The following is a 24,755-nucleotide window of genomic DNA, read 5'->3' on the forward strand; positions in this document are numbered from 1 at the left end:
TTGTGTTTGGTTTAAAATTATGGTCTGAATTAAATTGGAATTGGTGTTGTTTAATCTATTAAATTGTGAGAATTTGACCTTCATTGGGATCACAATGTAATTCTGGTTATTATAAATTATGTTAAAATTTCTACTTCTGGATATGAGAGGGTCAGATAATTAATTGATTATTGAATTTCTGATCAATTTCAAGGAGTGACTGATTTGAATTAATCCTGATTGTTTAATTATTTTGTGATCCTAAAATGTTTGACCAGTCAAAAGAAGGAACGGTGGAACCTCTGCTGCTGTGATGATAACAATTTGTTGGCATTTTGTTGTTGGATTGTAACACAAATTGTTTCACGGAGTATTTAAGTTTTAAGTTTACTTTGAGGCAAAAAGAACCTGACACAGCTCATTGATTGATGATATCTGGGGTTTAACTTCTTTTGAAATGTAGAGAAATTAACTCCACAACCAGCCATGTGTTGTTTTTGTGCTTTCCATTATAACATTAATTCTGTTTTTAACTAACCAAGCAACAACTTTCATGTTGACAATTTACCTGAAGGTTAATGCTATTTATTACTTTGGGATCCATAGGTGCATGCACTGGTTTACTTAGTTCAATGGCAAATTATTTTATTATAAGTGTGTATAATTTTAGTTGTTTTCACAGGTTTGTTATAATTCTAGTGACACAAAGTGACCACAGTCAACAAACTTTAAAATAACATCCTGAGGCTCTGAGCAGAATTTTTAGCTCAGTGGGCGGGCGCAAGTCCAATCCGATTGGACACGAAATCGTGCAAGATACTTCGGTTGGCGGGCGAGCGCAAAAGTCGAAAGTGCACCTGGCGACAATTAAGAGGCCAATTAAGGTAATTAAAGGTGCAATTGTCTCCGATTTTTCATGGTCCATCCAACCTTATGGTTGGTGGACGGGCGAACCAACCAGGCAGACTGCATTATTCAAGAAATCTCATCCAAGGGCGGGATGAGGTTTCTGTTATTAAATAAAGGAAAATAAAAATCTATGGGCCGTAGTTTTATCATGTATATGTTGAGGTGGCTGATTGTGATGCTTGCATATTTTTTTTCCAGAATTTAAAAACTTTATTTCATGCTTTTCAGGTCTTCAACTTCCTGAGGCAGCTGTCTGCCTTCAGGGAGCTTTCTGTCAGTGCCCGCCCATGCCCGCGCTGACTTCAGCACCTGCCCTCCTCCCGCCCCCACCCAGAAGCGCTGAGCTTCTCGGCACACATTTCATGCTGGCTGGCCGTTAATTGGCCAGCCAGCGTGAAATCATAGTCGGGGGCCGATCACGGTCAGCGGTCTGTTCCCTGACCGATCCTGGACCCGCCAACTGCGACCGCCACCAACCTGAAAGTTCTGCCCTCTGAGTTTGTTGCAATTCCCTACTTTGATCCTAACCATGTTGTTATTTGGAAGAAGGCAATGTGGTTAGAGTAAAAGTTTTCAACAGCTTCACTAGTTGAATCAAGCGGTTTTTGTAGACATTAACCATCACACGGCTGAAATTGAGAATGTTTGCACAAAGTTGGATCAGGCTGGACATGTGAGCAGGTGTGAGTCATTATTCAGATGGAGCCTGACAGGTACTAGTGTGGAGAACATGATAATACACCAAATTCTTATGCAGGTATTGTTTCAGCTCAATGTAACTGGACAATGCTGTTGAACAGACTGAAATGACTGCATGAGTGTTATCCAGACAGATCCCAGTGGAAAGCATAGAGAAAAGAAATGAGGAAGTGTGAGAATGTGAGTTCATATGTATTTCAACATACCCCTCTGTTTGTGGGAGCATCATACGATGGATCAAAACAGCTTTTAATTCTGCTGAACATGGATGTTTTGTTAACAGATGAGATGCTGAACAAATGGATTAAGTCACTCTTTCATGTTTTAAGGTTTTGGACATTTGTTGGTCATTCTTTATAGTAATAAAGTGCTTGGGTAGATCTCTAACCATGGTAATGGAATCAATGGGAGAGATTGATTCATGTGCCTTCTAGACTGTGTTTTATCCATGGTTACCATTGTGCATCTTTTAATATGTTGTAAACTAGTGTTGATATACATGAAATGTAGGGATCAAAAGCTAGAGTTGGTATAAGCGTTCAGAGCAAGCCACTGTTCGCAATAGTCAGGCTGGAATGGTATAGCTTGGTAGCTGAGTTGTGAACTCAATAATGAAGAATCATATAAATAGAATCGTGTTGTTTTCTTCTCTTTCTTAGACTGTCCCTCGGGTTCACGGATGACTTGCATCCAATTCAGCTCGATTAGTTCTGAGATTGTTGATAAGTACAATGTGTGATCTGTAGACTCTGCCACATGCAGTTCATGTGATGCTTGGAGAGTTGGGTAGATGAGTTGTTTGAAGGTTTGTGCACTCTCACCAACACCTCAACTTTGCCTCTGCATGTTCCTGATGAAGTCTCTCGATGTGTTCGGTACCTTTCCAAATAAACCATTTTTTGTTGGTCACAAGCCAGGGACTTCCATGAGTCAGTGGAGGTGTTTGATTTCTTCAGGACATACCAAAAGCATTTCCGCTATCCGCCTGGGAGCCTCCTGCCGTGACCGAGCTCCAAGTAGAGCAGTTGCTTTGGGAGTCTGGTGTCAGGCATATGAGCAACATGTCCTGCCCAGCTGGTTTGAGTGATTAGCACTTTATGTTGTATGTTTTGATTGGGAATACTGATGTTGGATTATGTAACATGAGCTTGTTAAAGACAAGGAACTGATTCTGCTGGTGTTTCAACTGATAACTGCATTTAAGTAATGAAAGAAAATAGAACAGGATAAGAGTCCAACAGGAGGCAGAAACTGTACTTTCTTCAACAAAGATAAAGAATTAATGCAAACTGATAGTCACGTTCTGTTTTGTCATTTGTCCTGGTATTCTTTGCTAGATGGAAAGTCTGTCCAAGAGTATTTATGATTGATCATAAAAGTCTGACTAGAGCATGTTAAATGTTAGACAACAGATTCAAGAAAAGTGCAAAACAAAAAATTTGAATTTCTAAATGGTGTTTATGAGATTAGAATCTGTCAAAAGAGATGATCATTGGAAGGTTGAGAAACCATAAACGGTTATAAAAATTTCAGAACTCCTGGAAAGCAGCCACCTAAACCAGGTCACTGGCATCATATGTGGCAAAGTACTTGTAAATTTGAACAAAATGCATTTGTTAGCTGAGAAAGAGAGAAATCTCAAAGAAAGCTGAAAGGCATATGTACCAGATTGATCGGCCTACAGAGCAATTTTTTTTGTATTGACTGTGGGAAGGACAGTCATTTGGCTTCACCGCCTCAATTTTCTGAAGCTCTGTTGGTGCCATGGGTTGGAAAATGGAGCCCCTATCCTCTTGTGATTGATTTTAGTAACTGGATTTTCCAATGGAGCAAATCACAAGTTTGTGTTACTGAAATGTGTTTTTTACTTTTAATATATTAATTGAATAATAAAGGGTCCATGATAGGCCTATCATAATTATTAACTATGGCTGTGCTCACTGTATGAGCCTTGCTCATAAAAACTAGGCACTGGTGCCCAGCCTACTGAAACAAGCTTCTTTCAAGGAGCTGATGCTTTTGGTTAAATTATTTTGGTGACTGTGTTATTATAATATCTCTATTTATCTTTTGCTGCAGTTTCCTCCATGCTTTAGTATGTTTTCCTGGATCATTCTCCAATTTCTGTGCAGTATTTTATTTTCTTTCCTGCAATATTTTATCATTCTTGTTCACTGTTATCTTGATGGGGTTGATGGTGATAGGAGAAAAGGCTAGCTTCTGCATCTAGCTACTGATTCAACTGAGAAGCCCCTAATAACAAAGGAATACCTTTACCCAGGCAACTCAACATCATTTGTTGCTTGTCAGCTGCCATCTCCTCTGCTCCATAATGGCACATTCCTTTGGGGTTCTACACATGCTGCATAATTGATATGAGGAAGAGAAATTCCTGAGGGGGACATCGAATGCAAAAACACAGACATTTTGGTGCTAAGAGTTAAAACAATGAGATTTCATGAGAGAGAGGTTAAAACAGCAAGACTTCTGGACAGAGAAGTTAAGACAGTGAGGGCGGAATGGTCCCAGATTTGCACAAAGTGGGATAGCGGACGGAAAAACTGACATTTTACCGGCCGCTCACAATGGCAGCTTCTCACACTGTGTCATCCCAATCCCGCCGCATTAACTATGCATTCCCGGGAAACACGCCATTTCGATGTTGGGCGGGCTCTGTTGCACCCGCCATGCTGTCACCTCGCCGCTTCATCACACCGGGCACCACATTTAAAGTACAGCCATGCGCATACCTCTCAGTGCTTCCAGCTATGACTGCTGCAAAGAAGACATAGCACCAAAAGGCAAGGACTGCAGCACCCTCCCCTCGCCCCGGTTTAGTGACGCACCCCTTGAGCACCTTTTGGACACCGTGAAGGCCTGCTGTGATGTCCTCTACCCCTGCTCTGTCCACAGGAGGGGCAGCAACATTATCACCCCAGCTTGGTAGGTGGTGGCAGTGGTGATCAGTGCCAATGCTGAACAAAAGATGTTGCCGCCAAGGTAAGGCAACCATCTCATTACTCTAAACTCTCACACTCAAGCCCAGCGCACATTCACTGGCATCGCACTCACTGCCAGTTCAAGAGACATCACGACCCAGTCTCTCACAAATACCCTCACATTTCCATCTGGCCTCATCTCCTCTGAGGCCGCCTCCTCAGCCCTCAACATCTTATTGCCAGACTTTGGGATGGAGAGGTTAAAACAGCCGGAGTTTGGCGGGGGAGAGGTTAAAACAGTCAGACTTTGTGGGGGAGAGGTTAAAACAGTCGGACTTTGGGAGGGAGAGGTGGAAGTTTCAGTTTGAAACAAATGTGAACAGTGGCATCACAGGAAAGCCATAACTTGATTGGCTGGTGAGTTACTGCTCTTAGGGAGAATGTGTAAATAGCTGGAAACTAGAAAAACATAAATTTGTTCATATGTTTTTGTGGTAAAGAGCTATTCTATTACTAAGGTTTAAATTAGTACAGTATGTGGTGGTAAGAAGAGGCACTGAATAAAATTAAAATATGGAAAATAAGTAGATGAAATTAAATACTTAGTTAATTAAAATGCATTAAGGCTGGTAGGGCAGGTGATGTGCTGCAACTGCAAAATGTGGGTTTTCTTGGACGCCAGTGTGGTCCAGGACAAATACGCCTGCAGTAAGTATCTGCAGCTTGAGGAGCTTTGGCTGAGAGTTGTTGAGCTAATGGCTGTGCTACAGACACTGTGATACATCAGGGAGGGGGAAAATTACCTGGATACTTTATACCAGGCGGTGGTCACACCCTTAGGATAGGGTCTTCTGATTTGGTCAGTGGTCAATGAGAGGTGGGTGTGACTGCAAGTGAGGAGGGTAAGGGGACCCAAAGATAGGAGTGCAGGAGCCTCAGCCCTTGCAATTGTCCAAAAGGCTTGAGGTTCTTTCAGCTTGTTTGGATAAGAATGGAGGCTGCAGGGTGGATGAGCAAACTGACCAGGGCACCATGGTACAGGAAGCTATTCAAGAGGGGGGAATAATTAAGAATGTAATGGTAGTAGGGGATGGTATAGTCAAGGGGATAGACACAGTTCTCTGCAGCTGAGAGCGAAAGCCCAGATGACTGAGTTGCCTGCCCATTGCAAGGGTTCAGGACATCTGCTCTGGGCTGGAGAGGAACTTGTAGTGGAAGGGGGAGGATCCAGTTGTCATGGTCCATATAGATACCAATGACATAGATAGGACATGGAAAGAGGTTCTGCTCTGGATTATTACCTGAGCCACAAGCAAAATGGTGTATAGTAAACAAGATTAGAGAGATGAATGCATGGCTCAAAGATTGGTGTGGGAGAAATAGGTTTCGATTCATGGGGCACTGGAACCAGTACTGGGGAAAGTAGGAGCTGTACCATTGGGATGGCCTACATCTGAGCCATGCTGGGGCCAGTGTTCTGGCAAATCGTATAACTAGGCAGTAGTAAGAGCTTTAAACTAAATAATGTGGGGAAAAGATCATGTGAGAGGAAATATAGTAAAGTAAAGGAAAATAACAAAGTAACAGAGCAGGGCATCAATTTAGGTAATGACTACCTGACAGGGACATAACATTCAATCATAAGAGTGCACCAGCAGATAAGGCCAGAGATTGCAAAAATGGTTAAAAAGTAAAGTTTAAATATCTGCACAAACTACTCTGGAAGGGAAAACATTTTTGTTTTAATGCGTTTCGCAGAGAACACATACCATACATGTAAGGCAGTCATTGACTTCTAAATGTAATCTTAGATTAGATGGTAGCACACTGTCTCTGTGTCAAAAAATTCTGTTCAGTCTGCACTCCAGAATTTGAGCACGTCAGATTGGTTGACGTTTTAGACTACTCCTGAGTTGAGTGCCTTCTTTAAGATGAGCATTAAACTGATACCCTCTTCAAGTAGATGTACGTAATCCCCTGATATTCAAAGAAGAGCAGGGAATTCTCCTGGTGTCCCAATCAGTGATACTTCTCAACCAACACCACCAAAATTTACTATGTAAATTTATCCTGCTGTACACAAATTGGCTACTGGTTTTGTCTATCTAGCAACAATTGCTGAATTTCAAAAGTAATTGATTGGCTGTGAAGTTCTTTACCGGGATGTGAAGGGGTGCTATTGTTCTTTGCTTTTACATGCTGAGCCAACACAGGAGTCACTAATAATTGGTGTCAGGTACTAGTCAGGTACATTTATTATTGCGAACTTACTGGAATTCCTGTGCTTATTGTTTTTCTCTATATTAAATTGATTAAGAAGTCATGTAATATTTTTGAAGGACTATACACAGAAATAGAAATTAAGAAATTGTTTACTGTATGCAGTGACTCCTAAACCTGGTTGCCTTGTTTCCACAATCTAATGGGTGTTGTAGCACAAGAATCAATGGTAGTAATCTTATAAAAATTCTTAGATTCTGGAAAAGTCACAGAGGATTGAAAAACTGCCAAGGTAACACCCTTATTCAAAAAGGGAGGGAGACAAAAAAACAGGTAACTATAGGCCAGTTAGCTTAACATCTGTCATTGGGAAAATGTTAGAGTCTATTATAAAGGATGTAAAGCAGAGCATTTAGAAATGCATAATATAATCAAGCAGAGTCAGCATGGTTTTATGAAGGGGAAATCTTGCCTAACAATTTTATTGGAATTCTTTGAGGAGGTAACAAGCAGGATAGATAATGGGGAACCAGTAAATGTAATATATTTGGATTTCCAAAAGGCGTTGAATAAGGTACTGCACATAAGGCTACTTAATAAGATAAGAACCCTCGTCATTGGGGGTAGTATATTAGCATGGATAGAGGATTAGCTAACTAATAGAAGACAGAGAGTTGGGATAAGGGGGGCATTTTCATGATGGCAACAAGTGGAGTGCCACAGGGACCAGTGCTGGGGCCACAATTATTTACAATATATATCAATGACTTGGATGAGGGAACTGAATGTACTATCGCCAAGACAGTTTAAATGAGTGTGCAAAGACTTGGCAGATGGAATATAATGTGGGAAAATGTGAGGTTATGCACTTGACAGGTTGAATAAAGGAGCTGAATATTGCTTAAATGGAGAAAAACTGCAGCACAGAGGGATTTGGGGGCCCTCGTGCATGAATCACAAAAAGCTAACATACAAGCTCAGGTAATGGGGAAGGTAACTGTAATGTTGGCCTTTATTTCAAAGGGAATGGAGTATAAAAATAGAGAAATCTTACTAAAACTATACAAGGCACTAGTTAGACCACATCTAGAATACTGTGAATAGTTTTGGCCTCCTTATCTAAGGAAAAATATACTGGCATTGGAGGCAGTCCAGAGAAGGTTCACTAGGTTGATCCTGGGTATGGAGGGATTTTCTTATGAGGAGAGGTCAAGTAGGTTGGGCCTGTACTCATTGGCATTTAGGAGAATAAGAAGCAACCTTACTGAAACAGATAAGATTCTTAAGCGACTTGACAGGGTAGATGCTGAGTGGTTGTTTCCCCTTGTGGAAGAGTCCAGGGCCAGAGGGCATAATATCAGAGTAAGGGGTCGCCCATTTAAGACAGAGATCAGGAGGAATTTCTTCTCTGAGGGTAGTGAATCTGTGGAATTCTTTACTGCAGACAGCTTTAGAGGCTGGGTTGTTAAGTATATTCAAGGTCGAGATAGACAGATTTTTAATCAGTAAGGGAATTAAGGGTTATGGGGAAAAGGCAGGAAACGGAGTTAAGGATTATCAGATCAGCCATGATCTCATTGAATGGTGGAGCAGAGTCGATGGGCCGAATGGCCTACTTCTGCTCCTACGTCCTTTTATGGTCATCATCTTATGGTCTTTAAGGCCTTCTATCTGAATGCATGCAGCATTTGTAAAAAAGGGATGATTTTTTAGCACAGAGATGAATATGTATAATATGATAGGCATTACAGAGACATTGAAAGGTGACCAAGGCTAACCTGAATGCTGAAGAGTATTTGACATATCAGAATGACAGGAAGCTAGGAGTAGGTGGCAGCGTATCTCTGTTAATTAAGGGTGGCATTGGTTCAGTACTGAAAGACAAGCTTAGCTTGAAAGATCAGAATGTAGAAACAGTTTGATTAGAGATTCTTAGAGATAAGAAAAAGAAAAGGTAAGAGGTTACTTGTGGGAGTAGTTTACAGGCCCCCTAACAGTAGTTATACTGTTGGACAGTGCATACAGGAAGTAATAACTGAGGCATGTAAGAAAGGTTCCATAATAATGATGGGTGACTTTAATCTACATGTAGATCGGGAGAATCATATTGGCAAAGGCAGACTGAAAAATGAGTTCATAGAGTGTTTTCGGGATAATTTCTTAGAGCAGTATGTTTTAGAACCAACCAGGGAGCAGGCTATGCTAGACCTGGGAATGTGCCATGAGACAGGGTTAATCAATAACTTCATAGTACAGGAGCCTCTAAGTGACAGCATTTGCAACATGATCGAATTCATATTGAGTTTGAAAACACGAAGTGTGGGTCCATGACTAGAGTTTTAAGGTTAAATAGAGGTAACAATGAGGGAATGAAGGCAGAGCTGGATAAGGTGAACTGGGAAACTAGGTTAAAATGTAGGACAGTAGAGTTGCAATGGCAGACATTTTTCAGGAGATATTTAATAACTCTCAGCAAAGATTTATCCCAGTGAGAAAGAAAGGCTCTTTGAAAAGGATGCATCATGTGTGGCTACATAAGGCAGTTAAAGATAGTATCAAATTGAAAGAAACACTGTTCATATCTGCAAAGATTAGTGGTAGGTCAGAGGATTAGACAGACTTCAAGAACCAACAAAGAATGACTAAAAAAATAATAAAGAAGCAGAAAGCAGAGTGTGAGAGAAAGCTAGCTATTAATATAAAAACAGAGAGTAAGAGTTTTTACAAGTATTTTAGGAATAGGAGAAGAGTAATGAAAGCTAGTGATGGTCCTCTACAGAGTAAGTCTGGGAATTGATAATGGAAAATGAAGAAATGGCAGAGGCTTTGAACAGGTATTTTGTGTCTGTCTTCACAGTAGAAGACTTGGAAAACTTCCCAAGAGTAATTGAAAATCAAGAGATGATAGGGAGGGGTGAGATGAACTTAAAATAATCACCATCACCAGGGAAAAGGTGCTGGAAAAATTATTAGACCTAAAGCTTGACAGGTCCCCAGAACCAGATGGCCTGCATCCTAGGGTCTTGAAAGAAGTGGCTGCAATTAGTAGATGCATTGGTTATAATCTTTCAAAATTCCTTAGATTTTGGAAGGGTCCCAGTGGATTGGAAAATAGCTTATGTAAGATTTTTATTCAAGAAAGGGGGGAGGCAGAAAGCAAGAAACTATAGGCCAGTTAGCCTAACATCTGTTGTAGGGAAAGTGCTCAAATCCATTACTGTGAAGTTTATAGCCAGATACTTAGAAAATCACGATGTGGCCAGGCAGAGTCAACATGGCTTTGTGAAAGGGAAATTGTGTTTAACTAATCTATTAGAAGTTTTTTGAAAAAGTAACATTCCAGGTGGACAAAGGGAATCCTGCAGATGTGGTGGATTTGGATTTTCAAAAGGCAATTGATAAGGTGCCACATCAAAGGTTACTACACAAGATAAGAGCATATGGTGTAGGGGGTAACATATTAGCACGGATAGAGGATTGGTCAGCAGAGAGTCAGGATAGATTAGTCTTTTTCGGATTGGCAAACTGCAACTAGGGGAGTGCCACAGGGATCAATGTTGGGGCCTCAACTAGTTACAATCTATATCAATGACTTGGATGGAGGGATTGAATGTATGGTAGCTAAATTTGCCAATGACACCAAGATAGGTAGGAAAGTAGGTTGTCAAGAGGAGATAGAGAGTCTGCAAAGGGATGTAGACAGGTTAAGTGAGTCGGCAAAAATTTGGTAGATGCAGTAAAACCTGGGTAAGTGTGAACTTGTCCATTTTGGCAGGAAGAACAGGAAAACAGGACAAGGTACTGAACCCCATATCCGGGAAGCTCTGGACCGGATGTATGCTGGATTTGAGGATTTTATGGAATTTGGGTCCTAGTCTTAGCATGTACCTATAATACATAAAATAAAGTATGAAAAATTAAGAATAAAAGTGTTTCATTGCATTTGTTATCCAAGGTGCCAGATTCAAATGTAGCCAGTTTTCAGGTCCTTCCAGATTTTGGAGCGCCTGATAAGGGGTCCGGTACCTGTATACTGTTTCAATGGAGAGGGGTTGCAGAACTCAGTGGTATAGAGGGATCTGGGTGTCCTGGTACATGAAGCACATGAAGTTAGTATGCAAGTACAGAAAATGATTAGGGAGACAAATGGAATATTGGCATCTATTGCATGAGGAATGGAATATAAAAATGGGAAAGTTTTACTGCAGCTGTACAGGGCCTTAGTGAGACTACATCTGGAGTACTGTATGAAGTTCTGGTCTCCTTATTTGAAAAAAGATATGATTGCTTTAGAAGCAGTTTCAAGAATATTCAATTGACTCATTCCTGGGATGAAGGGCTTATTTTATGAAGAAAGGTTGGACACCTTAGACCTATACCCATTAGAGTTTAGAAGAATGAGAGGTGATCTTATTGAAACATATAAGATCTTGAGGGGATCGGATAAGGTGGATACTGGGAGGTGTTTCCTCTTGTGGGAAAAACTAGAACCCGTGACATAGCTTAAGAATAAGAGGTCTCCTTTTTAAGACAGAGGTGAGGAGAATTTTTTTTCTCTCAGGAGGCCATTAGAATGTGGAATTCTCTTCCCCAGAAGGTAAAGGAGACTGTATCTTTAAACTTATTCAAGGCTGAGTTAGATGGATTTTTGTTAGTCAAGGGAGTCAAGAGTTATGGGGGCAGACAGGAAAGTGGAGCTGAGACCACAACCAGATCCGCCATGATCTTATTGAATGGTGGAGCAGGCTCAAAGGGCCCAATGGCCTAGTCTTGCTCCTAAATCCTATGTTCCTATATGAGTATGATAACCCTTCAAGCATTTTGGTCACATCTGAATTAATCGACCCCTCGACATGTAACTGTACATGTCAGGGGAAAGCTGTCTTTAGCACTTTCACTTCACAAGATTGGCTGCCCAGGAGTTTTGCTATCTACTGCCTCTATGATCTGCACACAACATCTCTATCAGGAATGGTTCATTCCACAGAAAGGAAAAGGACTTACATTTATATCTCTCCTTTCATGTGCTCATGATGTTTCAAGCACCTTACAGCTAAAGAAGTACTTTGTAGTGTACTCACTGTTGTAATATGAGCTTTGTGGCAAGCAATTTCTGCACAACAAAGTCCACCAAAGACCTATGTGATAATGATAATCGACTGCGGGAAAAAAATTGGTCAGGATGCTGGGTGTGTTCCCTGCTCTTCTTCAAAATAATGCCGTGAGATTTTTTTTTATTTCCACCTGAGAGGGCAGACAGGGCCTCAATTTAATGTCTCATCTGAAAGACAGCAAATCCAACAATGCAGCATAGTCTTGTTCTGGTGTCAGCCTGGATTTTTGCTCAGATCTGTGGAATGAAGCTTAAACCCAAGACTGACTCAGACATCATGGCATTGGCCAGGGTGGGGGGTGGGGGAGCTGCGGGGAGGGGAGTGAGCAAATGATTTGAATATTGTGGAGAGTGAATTGGACAATGTGGGTGGTCGGCTGATCATGCAGAAGGTGTGATTGTGGGGATCCAATCATTTGGAGTTAATTTTCTAGTCCTAAGATAAACACAGTTGCTCCTATTTGCTTACAACTAGTGCAATAGAAGGGACTTACATTATAGACCTGGCCCTACTCACTTCCTCTTGGGATTCCTGAGGCTTGACCTCAGTGCATTAAAAAGTAATAAGTGAGTTAAATTGAAACCTCCTTAAAATATTTCTGGCCTGTTTCCTGGGAGTGGATTACTCACCTGCCCTTCTAACATGTCTCATTTAAAACCCTTCTTAGGCTGTCCCTCGGGATCAAGGATGACTTGCTTCCACTCCAGTTCGATCGGTTCTGAGATGGCTGATAATTCCAATGTGTGATCTGCAAACTCTGCCACACGTGGGGCATGTGGTGCTTGAAGGATTGGTGGATGGGTTGTTTGGAGGTTTGTGCTCTCCCTCCGATGCCTCGACATCACATCTGCGTGTTCCCTACTAAGTCTCTCAATGCGTTCAATATCTTCCCGAATAAGCCTTCTCCATTTTGATAAGTCACAATGAAGCCAAGGACTCGGGGGTTATATCTGATCTCTACAGGGGTGTTTTGAGGACATCCCTGGAGTATTGCTGTACTCCTATCCACTATCCTCCTTTCTAGTCACATAAACATCATTAATAATGTCAGTAACTTTGGGGGGAATCGTCCCAGATTTGCACTAAGTGCAGAAGCAGGCGGGTAAAACAACATTTTACCCACCGGCTGCAATGGTGGGTTTTCACGTCATATCGTCCCAAACCCACCGCATTAGTTATACATTCCCAGGAAACACGACGTTTCGATAGTGAGCAGGCTTTCTTCTGCCTGCCTCGCCATCGCCTCACCACTTCATCACGCTGGGCACCATATTTAAAGTCCAGACGTGCACACACATCTCAGTGCTTCCAGCCCAGGACCACTGCAGGGAAGATGTCCACAAAAGGCAAAAAGACAGCAGCCCCAGGTTTAGTGATGAGTCACTGGAATTCCTTTTGGATGCTGTGGAGGCCCGCCACAATGTCTTCTACCCCCGCTCTGGCTGCAGGGTGGGCAGCAGTGTGACCAATTAGGCTTGGGATGCGGTGGCAGTGGTGATCAGTGCCAATGCTGCACAGAAGAGGTTGGCCATCCAATGCAGATAGAAGATGAATGATTTCATCCATGCAGCCAGGGTATGGCAACCATCTCATCACTCTAAACTCACACATTCAAGCCCATCACACATTCACTGGCATCTCACTCACTGCCAGCTTAAGGGGCATCATCACCCATTCTCACACACACACCCTCACATTAAAAAGTAACCCACATATCGCTGATCTGGTAGGTAGAGACCTGCCTGTGAGCCCCCTTAAAAGTGACGTGGTGCTGTCTGCGAAGCCTGGCGCTGATGAGTGCGAGTGCTGAATGAGGCAAGGTAGGCAAACAAACCTTGAAGTCCCGAGCAAAGTGAAGCCAGCCAGGCGCACTTTGCTTATGTGCTGTTGTGAAACATGTCAGCGTGTTTTCCCACCGATGTGGGCAGATAATCCAGCTGGGACGTTGAGGGACACGATTCCGGCGGGCTGGCCTTTCAGGGAAAATGTTGCTTGTGTCAATCGTCTTCTCAACTTAGTTGATGGGATTCCCATCAAAGTCAATGCAGCTTGTTCCCTGCAGTGCAGGATTAATCATGGGGGATTTAGCGATGGTAATGCTCTCAAGTGTCACCCCTTAATGTTCAATGGCATTACCATCGCTGAATCCCACACTATCAACATCCTGATGGTTACCATTGGCTAGAAACTGAACTGGACTAGTCATATAAATACTGTGGCTACAAGAGCAGGTCAGAGGCTAGGAATCCTGCAGCGACTAACTCACCTTCTGTCCACCACCTACAAGGCACATGTCAGCAGTGTGATGGAATACTCCCCACTTGCCTGGATGAGTGCAGCTCCCACAACACTCAAAAAGCTTAACACCATCCAAGACAAAGCAGCCCATTTGATTGGCACCCTTCCACAAACATTCACACCCTCCACCACCAACGAACAGTGGCAGCAGTGTGTACCATCTGCAAGATGCACTGCAGAAACTCACCAAGGCTCCTTAGAGAGCACCTTCCAAACCCATGACCGCTATCATCTAGAAGAACAAGGGCAGCAGATATATGGGAACATCATAATCTGGAAGTTCCCCTCCAAGTCACTCACCACCCTGACTTGGAAATATATCGCAGCTCCTTCACTGTCGCTGGGTCAAAATCCTGGAACTCCCTTCCTAACAGCACTGTGGGTGTACCTACACCACATGGACTGCAGTGGTTCAAGAAGGCAATTCACCACCACCTTCTCAAGGGCAATTAGGGATGGGCAATAAGTGTTGGCCTAGCCACCGACACCCACATCCCGTAAATGAATAGGAAAAAAACAAAAAGATGCACCTGTGGCTTGGACCAGTACAACCCATTATTGCCCATTACTCAAAATTAGAGCTTAAAAGCTATGTCTGTTCTTGTAAGAGATCATATTGAAAGATAAGGTCACACTCTTCAAAACAATATGATTGTAATTATTAATGAAAGAATATATTAGTCTATTATTAATCATTAAATTGCATGAGATCTTTATTAATGTGTGTGCTCGCAATGCTACTTCACTTAAAACCAAAGTGCTACCTATCTGACATTAACCTCCCATTATTTTACCTGTTTCAGTTAACAGCAGTGATCAATCCTGCACTGAACATTTACTTTCCTGAAGAAGATGGAGTCAAGATAATTGCTGAACCTGGAAGTTATTATGTTACATCATCGTTCACGCTGGCGGTCAATATTATTGCTAGAAAAATTATTTAAAATGTTCAATCCAGCTCCAATGATAAATTTTGCCATCATTGAAATATTCAATAGACAAGTGGCATATTGAAGTAATGTGTCAATATGTTGCATGTGGGAGTGATGGGATGTGGATTTATTCCAGTGATTAACAGAGTTGGAGGAGTCATGAGGTGGAGGTTAGGTGCTTCACACAGGCAATAAGGGAAAAAGTAGTTGCTCCAGTTTGCTTCGAGCCATGACAGTAACTAAAAGCCTGATGATTCAATACATCAGTAAAGCTTGGTGTTGCATTCTTGGCCTGTGTTGACTTAGTGATCTCAGCCAAGATCAGTAGTAAGAATGACCCCGAGGCCACTGAAGGATAATAAGACAACCAGGCTCTTCCTCCTGATTGTTACTCAGTAACCTCTATTAAGATGGGTCATGTGTGAATTTCTACAGTGGACAGGATCAGACTGGGTTCTGATGCTCCCAACAGTGACACAGAATCATAGAATTATACAGCACAGAAGGAGGCCCATTTTGCCTATGACAGCATTTCGAAAGCATTCAATTAGTCCCATCTCGCTGCTCTTTCCTCATAGCCCTACAATTTTTTCCTTTGCAAGTATTTATCCAATTCTCTTTTGAAAGTGTCCATTGAATCTGCTTCCACCCTTTCAGACAATGCATTCTAGGTGAAAGTAGCTGAGTTCACATGCACAAAAAATTAACTGAGGGTGAGAGTGGCCATTGGTTGCAAATCACAGCATCAGAAAGGACCAGTGGAATAAAATTTCCACTTGCACACTCCTATCATAAAACCTTTCCTGCGCACAGTTCATATCAGGAAATTGGATGCACACAGCCTATGAAAACAGATGAGAGGCAAGGCTGCAACCTGGGAGCACACAAACAGAAAATTAATTCTAGAAATAGAAAATGTTAGAAACTAGAAGAAAGCCTGGAACAAGCTCACCTTTTCAGACTGTGTAACATTAGATGGGGCAAAAGGCAACAAAAGGGGGAGAAAGAACTCCCTTCTTTACATTCATAATCATTTTTAACATTTACAGCTACAATTTTTAAAATCAATCTGTGGATGTTTTAATGGATCTTCAATTCTCTTTTCCAGCTGAGGAGCCTGAGGATAAGAAGACCGTTATGTACGATTTAAATGATGGTCTCTATGGCTCCTTCGACATTTTTAGGCAATTTCGTGATTTGTTGAAGCCAATCCTGTATAAAGGAAGGGTTTACAAAAACGTATAAGAAGATAAATAGTACCACTGTTGATAGGCATGTGTACCACTGTGTTGTAAAAGACAGTCTTGCATAATTAGAAAATGTGAAAATCTTAAATATGATTTTTGTTACAGTTTGCTGACCACTGTCATTGCAACCTACTGAACAACAATAACTTGTATTTATATAGTGCCATTACTATGGTAAATCATCCAAGACTCTTGACAGGAGCATTATCAATCAAATTTTAGGAGATATTAGGACAGGTTATCAAAAGTATGGTCAAAGGGATAGGTTTTAAGCAGTGTTTAAAGGAGGAGAGAGAGGTAGAGAGGTGAAGAGGTTTACATAGTTATGAATATAAGTTGTTGTTGGGGGACTTTGAGAGCTTAGGACCTAGCAACTAGAGATCCAGAGATCCAGGTGGAGTAATTAAAATCAGGGCTGTGCAAACAAAAACAAAAAAAGAGAGGCTATAATTTGAGGAGCTCGGAGATCTTGGTTGCAAAGCTTGAGGAGTGTTACAGAAATAAGGAGGAGTGAAGCCATGGAAGGATTTGAACACAAGGATGAGAATTTTAAAATGGAAGCATTGCTGGACTGGATGCCAATGTAAGCAGAGTGGTGATGGGTGAACATGACTTGCTATAAGTTAGAATATGGAAAGCTAAGCATTGGATAAGCTCATGTTTACATAAAACTGGGAGACCAGGTGGGAAAACATTGAAATGGTCAAGTGAACAAGGAATGGATGAGCGTTTCAGCAGATGATGAGCTGGGACCAGCAAGGAAATGGACCTCAGAAGTTGCTGTGGATAAAATATAAGATTTTCATCCATGATGCACACAAGATCTTGCCTTGCAGGAGCTTCCTCATTGTTTATGAATTATTTTGATAGGTCACCTTTTTAAAAACTGTGATAACAGGAATGAGGAAAGAAATTAGATAAAATTTCTATATGCAATGGGCTATTGGAAAATGGATTATTCAGCAGAGGGGAATATTTGAGGCAGGAACCATTCCATCTTGGAAAGTACAGAGTGCTCTGACTGCTGACACCTGTGGAGCGTGCTACAGAAACTTCATGACATGTCCAGGCAGTAAAACTAAGCCTGTGCTATAAAAGATGATTGTGGCAATCACCTTCAGCAATACAGAGAATGGCCAGATGATTGTGTCCGCAAATTCTTGTGCAGTAAGTGACAATGCTTCTCTATTGTCACCTGGGAAGTCTTTAATGCACATCTCCTCACTGAAGACCACAAATGTTCTTGCTACCTGTATATTCTATGTTGAGATCTGATATCTGGTGGGGGCAGGGGCAGCGGGGAGTGGGGGCAGCGGTGGGGTGGTAGGGTGGTGGACAGTGAAATGAATGGGTCTATCCTCCTTTAAGTGCTGCACAACTGTATTTTTCTCCATCCTGTGTTGATTCTCCTTCTCTTCCATGATGATGCCACGTGAGGGTTTGTTCATAGGAAATGCAAGACCTGCTCATGAGAAGCATTCACTGGATGGATGACAGGAAGAACCTGTTACAATCTGGTTAGGGACCAGTAACTTTTTGTTTTAAGTACTGTAGACAAAGTTTAAAAACCCAGTTACCCACTAGGAGAATAAAGTCACAAGATTCTACTGATTTAAACAAGCAAAATAAACTTTACTATACGAAATCAGAAAAGTAAAACAGTTTACAATATCTATCTTATACTCTAACATTCAGAATTAACAGGGGATAAAAATGAATTAAGAGGCAAACTGTGGTCAAACACATCACATTGAACATTAAATAGCAGATATGACCAAGACAGATGCCATAGATTTCTCAGCAATCCATCCAGATGTCATGGACCACTGAAAGTCAGAAAAATTCGTTAAAACTATGTCTTCCTTACGAGGGATTTCAACTCTTCCCTTTCAAAGATCTAGCCTCTGATTTCCCTCAAAAACCGCTTCAACTTGGAATGCCTCAACAACTGCTCATCTCCAGGTAGTTCAATCTCTCTCCTGAGTCTGTGCTCTATTGTCTACCAAAAATCTATCTAATTCTGCCTCGAATAAATTCAATGACCCAGCCTCCACTATTCTCTGGGGAAGAGAACTCTACATATTAACAACCCTCTGAGAGAAAAAAATTCTCCTTATCTCAGTCTTAAAAGAGAGACCTCTTATTCTTAAACTGTGTCCCCTAGTTCTAAACTCCCCCATGAGTGGAGAGGAAACATCCTCTCGGTATCTACCCTGTCAATTCAGGATCTTATACATATTTCAGTAAGATCACCTGTCATTCTTCTAAATCCAATGGGTATAGGGTCAGCCTTTCTTTATAGGATAAGCCCTTCATCCCAGGAATGAGTCAAGTGAACCTTCACTGTACTGCTTCTAACACAATTATATCTTTTTTATTTCAGAAGTGGAGATCAAAACTGTACACGGCATTCTAGATGTGGTCTCAGCAATGCCTAGTACAGCTGCAGTAAAACGTTCCCACGTTTATATTCCATTCTCCTTGCAATAAATGCCAATATTCCATTTTTGCCTTCCTAATCACCTGCTGTGTCTGCATACTAACTTTTTGTGATTCAGGTACCAGGGCACTCAGATCCCTAGTATATTGCTTTTCCATTCTTCCTGCCAAAGTGGACACATTCACATTTTACCACATTATACTCCATGTGACAAATTTTTGCCCACTCATTTAACCTGTTTATATCCCTTTGCAGACTCTCTACCTCCTCTTGACAACTTATTTTCCTACTGATCTTGGTGTCATTGGCAAATTGAGCTACCATACATTCAGTCCCTTCATCCAAATCATTGATATAGATTGTATAGATAGTTGAGGCCCCGACACTGATCCCTGTGGCACTTTACTAGTTACAGCTTGCCAACTTCAAAAAGACCCATTTATCCCTACTCTCTGCTTCCTGTAAGCTAACCAATCCTTTTTTCATGCTAATATGTTACCCCCCTATACCATGGGCTCTTATCTTGTGTAGTAATGTTCAATATGTACTTTTGGAAAAATCCAAGTACACCACATCTCTTTATCCACCTTGCTTGTTATTTGCTCAAAAAATTCTAATAGACTAGTTGAACACATTTTCTCTTTCACAAAGCCATGTTGATTCTGTCTGATCACATTATGATTTTCTAAGTATCCTTAATAATGGATTCTAGCAATTTGCCCATGACAGATGCTAGGAAAACTGGCCTGTACTTTCCTGCTTTCTTTCTCTCTATTTTCCAAACCACTTGAGCCCTGCCAGAATCTAAGGAATTTTGGAAAGTTATAAACAGTGCATCTGCTATCTCTGCAGCCACTTCTTTTAAGACCCTAGGATGTAGGCCATCTGGGGACTTGTCAGCCTTTAGGTCTAATAGTTTTCCCAGCACCTTTTCCCGAGTGATGGTGATTATTTTAAGTTCCTTCCTTCCATTCACCTTTTGATTTTCAATTACCTTTGGAGAGTTTTCTAAGTCTTCTACAGTGAACACGGACACAAACTACCTGTTTAATGCCTCTGCCATTTCCTTGTTTTCCATTATCAACTCCCCAGACTCACTCTCTAGAGGACCAACACTAGCTTTAGTTACTCCTTGCCTATTTAAATACTTGTAGAAATTTTTACTATCTACTTTTATGTCACCAGCTAGCTTGCTCTCATACTGAAATTTCTCCCTCTTTATTTTTGAGTCATTCTTTGTTGGTTCTTAAAATCTAACTAATCTTCTGGTGCACCACTATTCTTCGCAGATTTGTGCAGTATTTCATCCAATTTGATGCAATCCTTAACTTTTTTATTCGGCCATGGATGATGCATCCTTCGGGATAAATCTTTGCTGAGAGTTATTAAATATCTCCATAAAAGTCAGCCACTGCATCTTTACTATCCTATCTTTTAACCTAGTTTCCTAGTACACTTTAGCTAGCACTGCTTTCATACCCTTATAAATTATCGTTATTAAGTTGTAAAACATTAGTCTTAGACCCATACTTCAACTCCCTTCACACTGAACATTAAATTCTATCATGTTATGATCGTTGTCACTAAAGGCTTCTTTGCCATGAGGTTATTGATTCATCCTGTCTCATTGCTCATTAGCAGCTCTAGAATAGCCCGCTGCCTGGTTGCCTCTGGAATGTACCACTCTAAGGAATTGCCCCAAATACACCCTATGAAACTAATTTTCCAGGCTACCTTTGCCAAACTGATTTTCCCAATCCACATGTAGATTAAAGTCATTTTATTGCAGTACCTTTCTTACATGCTCCATTTATTTCTTCATGCATAGTCCTTCCTACAGCATAACTACTGTTAGAGGTACTAGAAACTATTCCCAAAAGTGACCTCTTACCCTTCCTGTTTCTCATCTCTACTCAAAATGATTCTACATCTTGCTCTTTCAAGCTAATGTCATCTCTCTCTACTGTACTATTGACATCCTTAATGAACAGAGTTACCTCACCAACTTTCAGGTCTCATTCTTGGTCACCTTGCAACCATGTCACTTTGATGGCTATCAGCTGGTACATATTTACTTCTATCTGTGCTAGAAATTCATCCATTTTGTTACAAACACTGCACGCATTGTTGGATTCAGACACTTTAACTGCCATGTTACCATTTTAGTAATCTTTGGCTTTATCTGCTAGTGAACTCTGTCCCTTCCTACCACACTCTGGTTCTCATTACCCAAATGGCTACCCTGCTCTAGTACCTTGTTGTTATGCTTTGATATACTATATCTCCTCACACACAATCCCTCCAACCACCACTCCCCCCCACCCCCGCCACCCCCACGATTTTGTTTAAAGACCTTTCTACCGCCCTAGTTATACTCACCAGTACACTGGTCCCATCACAATGCACGTGAAGACAGTCCCAACAGTACAGCTTCCACTTTCCTCAGTACTGGTACCAGTGCCCCCGAATTGAAACCCATTTCTCCCACACCAGTCTTTGAGCCACGCATTCATCTCTCTAATCTTATTAACCCTGTGCCAATCTTCTGGTGGCTCAGGTAATAATCCAGAGACCTTTGAGGTCTACTTTTTAATTTAGCCCCTAGTTGCTCATTATCCATAAGCAGAACCTCTTCCCTAGTCCTATCTATGTTGGTAGTACATACGTGGACCACACCAACTGGATCCTACCCCTCCTACTGCATGTTCCTCTCTAGCCCTGAGCAGATGTCCCAAACCCTGGCACTGGGCAGACAACACAGCCATCTGGACTCTCACTCTCAACTGCAGAGAACTGTGTCAATCTCCCTGTCCCTACTGTTAGCACGATTCCCCCCACTTGAATGGCTTCAGGCACATGGCACCATGGTCAGTTCATTCATCCAGTTTGCAGCACGTGCTTTAATCCCCACAAGCTGCAAGAATTTTGAACCTATTGGACAATTGCAAGGCTAAGGCTCCTGAAGTTCTACCTCCTTTATCTGCTTACCTACCTCACTCCCTCCTTACCCTGACCATTGACCAAATCAAAAGACTCTAACTGAAGGGGTGTGACCACCTCCTTGAACAAAGTGTCCAGGTAACTTTCCCCCTCCCTGATACATCGCAATGTCTGCAGCTCGGCCTCTGAGTCAAATGACTCTGAGCCAAAGCTCTTCAAGCCGCTGACACTTACTTCAGGAGTGTTTGCCCTAGATAAAACTTGTATCCACGAACTCCCACATTCTGCAGTCACAACACATTACCTACCTTGCCATCTTCTTATGTTTCAATTAATTAATTTTTTTTTAAAACGAATTTATACTTAATAAACCCAACTACACTCAATGAGCTCTACCACTGCTGGTGAACCTATTAGTACAAATAAAACCTCACAATTACTAAGAAGCTACCTGAGTTTCCAAAGATAGCTGAGCAAAATACTCACCAACCAATCATTTACCTTTTTACCTCCTCCCTCACGGTATCAAATTCCCTTACTCACCAAATTCCCAAGTTCACACCACGTGGTTAGTTGCACTCAGTGACGAGCTACTGTCTCCATGCTTGCTTGCCTACTTACTTAGCTATAAATGGCTCTCAGGGCTTATTCTGTACCATAACCCTCTCCAGCATAGACCCATATACCTTTTTGCCACCTTCGCAGCTCCCCAGGACTTCGCTGAGCCCTAACTGCCTGGATATTGCTAATAGCTTCTTTGTGAGCTGCAAACCACATGAGGTCCAAACTGCAAACTACTGCCCTCTCCCAGACAGGTATACAGATAAATTGAAACCAGAGAACCATTTTAAGCTCCACCCATCACCATGACAACATAGCCTTTCAGGGTTCACGGAATGGTTTTAAATGAATTTAGTTCTAACTCACAAAACAAATAATCTCTCAGCACTGCATTTCTTTGCAAGCAGTGTATACTTCACATTTCCAGTTCTCCAGGTAAGTAAGCCCGACAGTTGTTTCATACTTTTAATTCATTCATGGGATGTGGCTAGGTCAGCATTAATTGTCTATTTCCCTTGAGAAGGTGGTGCTGAACTGCCTTCTTGAGCTGCTGCCATCCATATGGTGTAGGTACACCCACAGTGTTGTTAGGAAGGAAGTTCCAGGATTTTGACCCAGCGACAGTGAAGGAATGTAAATACAGTTCCAAGTCAGGATAGTGTATGACTCGGAGGGGGAAATTGCAGGTGGTGGTGTTCCCATGCAGCTTCTGCCCTTGTCCTTCTAGGTGGTAGGTGTCGCGGATTTGGAAGGCGTTGTCAAAGGAGACTTGGTGAGTTTCTGCAGTGCACCTTGTAGACGGTACACACTGCTGCCACTGTGTGTCGCTAGTGCAGGGAGTGAACGTTTAAGATGGTGGATGGGGCGTCAATCAAGTTGGCTGCTTTGTCCTGGCTGGTGTCAAGCTTCTTGAGTATTGCTGGAGCTGCGCTCACCTAGACACAAGTGGAGAATATTTCATTCCATTCCTGACTTGTGTCTTGTAGATGGTGGACAGGCTTTGAGAAGTCAGGAGGTGAGTTACTCTCTGCAGAATACCCAGCCTCTGACCTGCTCTTTTAGCCACAGTTTTTATGTGGCTAGTCTAGTAAGGTTTCTGGTCAATGGTAATCCCCAGGATGTTGATAGTGGGGGATTCAGTGATGGCAATGCCATTGAATATCATGGGGAGATGGTTAGATTCCCTCTTGTTGGAAATGGTCAATGCCTGACACTCGTATGGCACAAATGTTACTTATCAGCCCAAGCTTGAATAGTGTCCAGGTCTTGCTGCATTTGGACATGGACTGCTTCAGTATCTGAGGAGTTGCGAATGGTCTTGAACATTGTGCAATCATCAGCAAACATCCCCACTTCTGACCTTATGATGGAGGGAAGGTCATTGGTGAAACAACTAAAGATGGCTGGGTCTAGGACACTACCTTGAGGAACTCCTGTAGCACTGTCTCGGGACTTAGATGATTGACCTCCAACAACCACAACCACCCTCCTTTGCTCTACATATGATTCCAACCAAAGAGTTTTCACCCTGATTCCCATAGACTTCAATTTTGCTAGGGCTCCTTGATACCACGCTCAGTCAAATGCTCCCTTGATGTCAAGGAAAGTCAGTCTCACCTCACCTCTTGAGTTCAGCTCTTTTGTCCATATTTGGACTAAGGCTGTAATAAGGTCAGGAACTGGCCCTGGCGAAACCCAAACTGATCGTCAGTTAGTAGGCTACTGCTGTGTAAGTGCCGCTTGATGTCACTGTCAACAATACTTTCCATCACTTTGCTGATGACTGAGAATAGACTGATGGGGTGGTAATTGTCAGGTTGGATTTGTCCTTTTTGTGTACAGGACATAGCTGGGCAATTTTCTACATTGCCAGGTAGAAGTCAGTGTGGTAGCTGTACTGGAACAGCTTGGCTAGGGACACGGCTAGTTCTGGAGCACAAGTCTTCAGTACTATTGTTGGAATGTTGTCAGGGCCCATTGCCTTTGCAGTATCCGGTGCCTTCAGCCGTTTCTTGATATCTCGTGGAGTGAATCAAATTGGCTGAAGACTGGCATCTGTGATGCTGGGGACCTCAGGAGGAGGCTGAGATGGATCATCCACTCGGCACTTCTGGCTGAAGACGCTTGCAAATGCTTCAGCCGTATCTTTTGCACTGATGTACTGGGCTCCCGTATCATTGAGATTGGGGATATTTGTGGAGCCTCCTCCTCCTGTTGGTTGTTTAATTGTCCACCACCATTCATGACTGGATGTGGCAGGACTGCAGAGGTTAGATCTGATCCAAAATAAAAACAGAAAATGCTGGGAAAACTCAGCAGGTCTAGCAGAGAGAAACAGAGATCTGATCTGTTGCTTAGGGGATTGCTTAGCTCTGTCTACACCATGACACTTCCGCTGTTTGTTGTGAAAGTATTCCTGTGTTAGCTTCATCAGGTAGATATCACATTTTTAGGTATGCCTGGTGCAGCTCCTGGCA

The 24,755-nt window shown here is 42.1% G+C and overlaps 1 pseudogene; it reads left to right on the plus strand.

Moving 5' to 3' along the window:
* LOC144674280 (ornithine decarboxylase-like) overlaps positions 1–24,755 on the plus strand; it is a 105,699-nt pseudogene that overhangs the window by 73,747 nt on the left and 7,197 nt on the right.

Source organism: Cetorhinus maximus, chromosome 3 (assembly GCF_964194155.1).
Source record: "Cetorhinus maximus chromosome 3, sCetMax3.hap1.1, whole genome shotgun sequence".
NCBI lineage: Eukaryota > Metazoa > Chordata > Chondrichthyes > Lamniformes > Cetorhinidae > Cetorhinus > Cetorhinus maximus.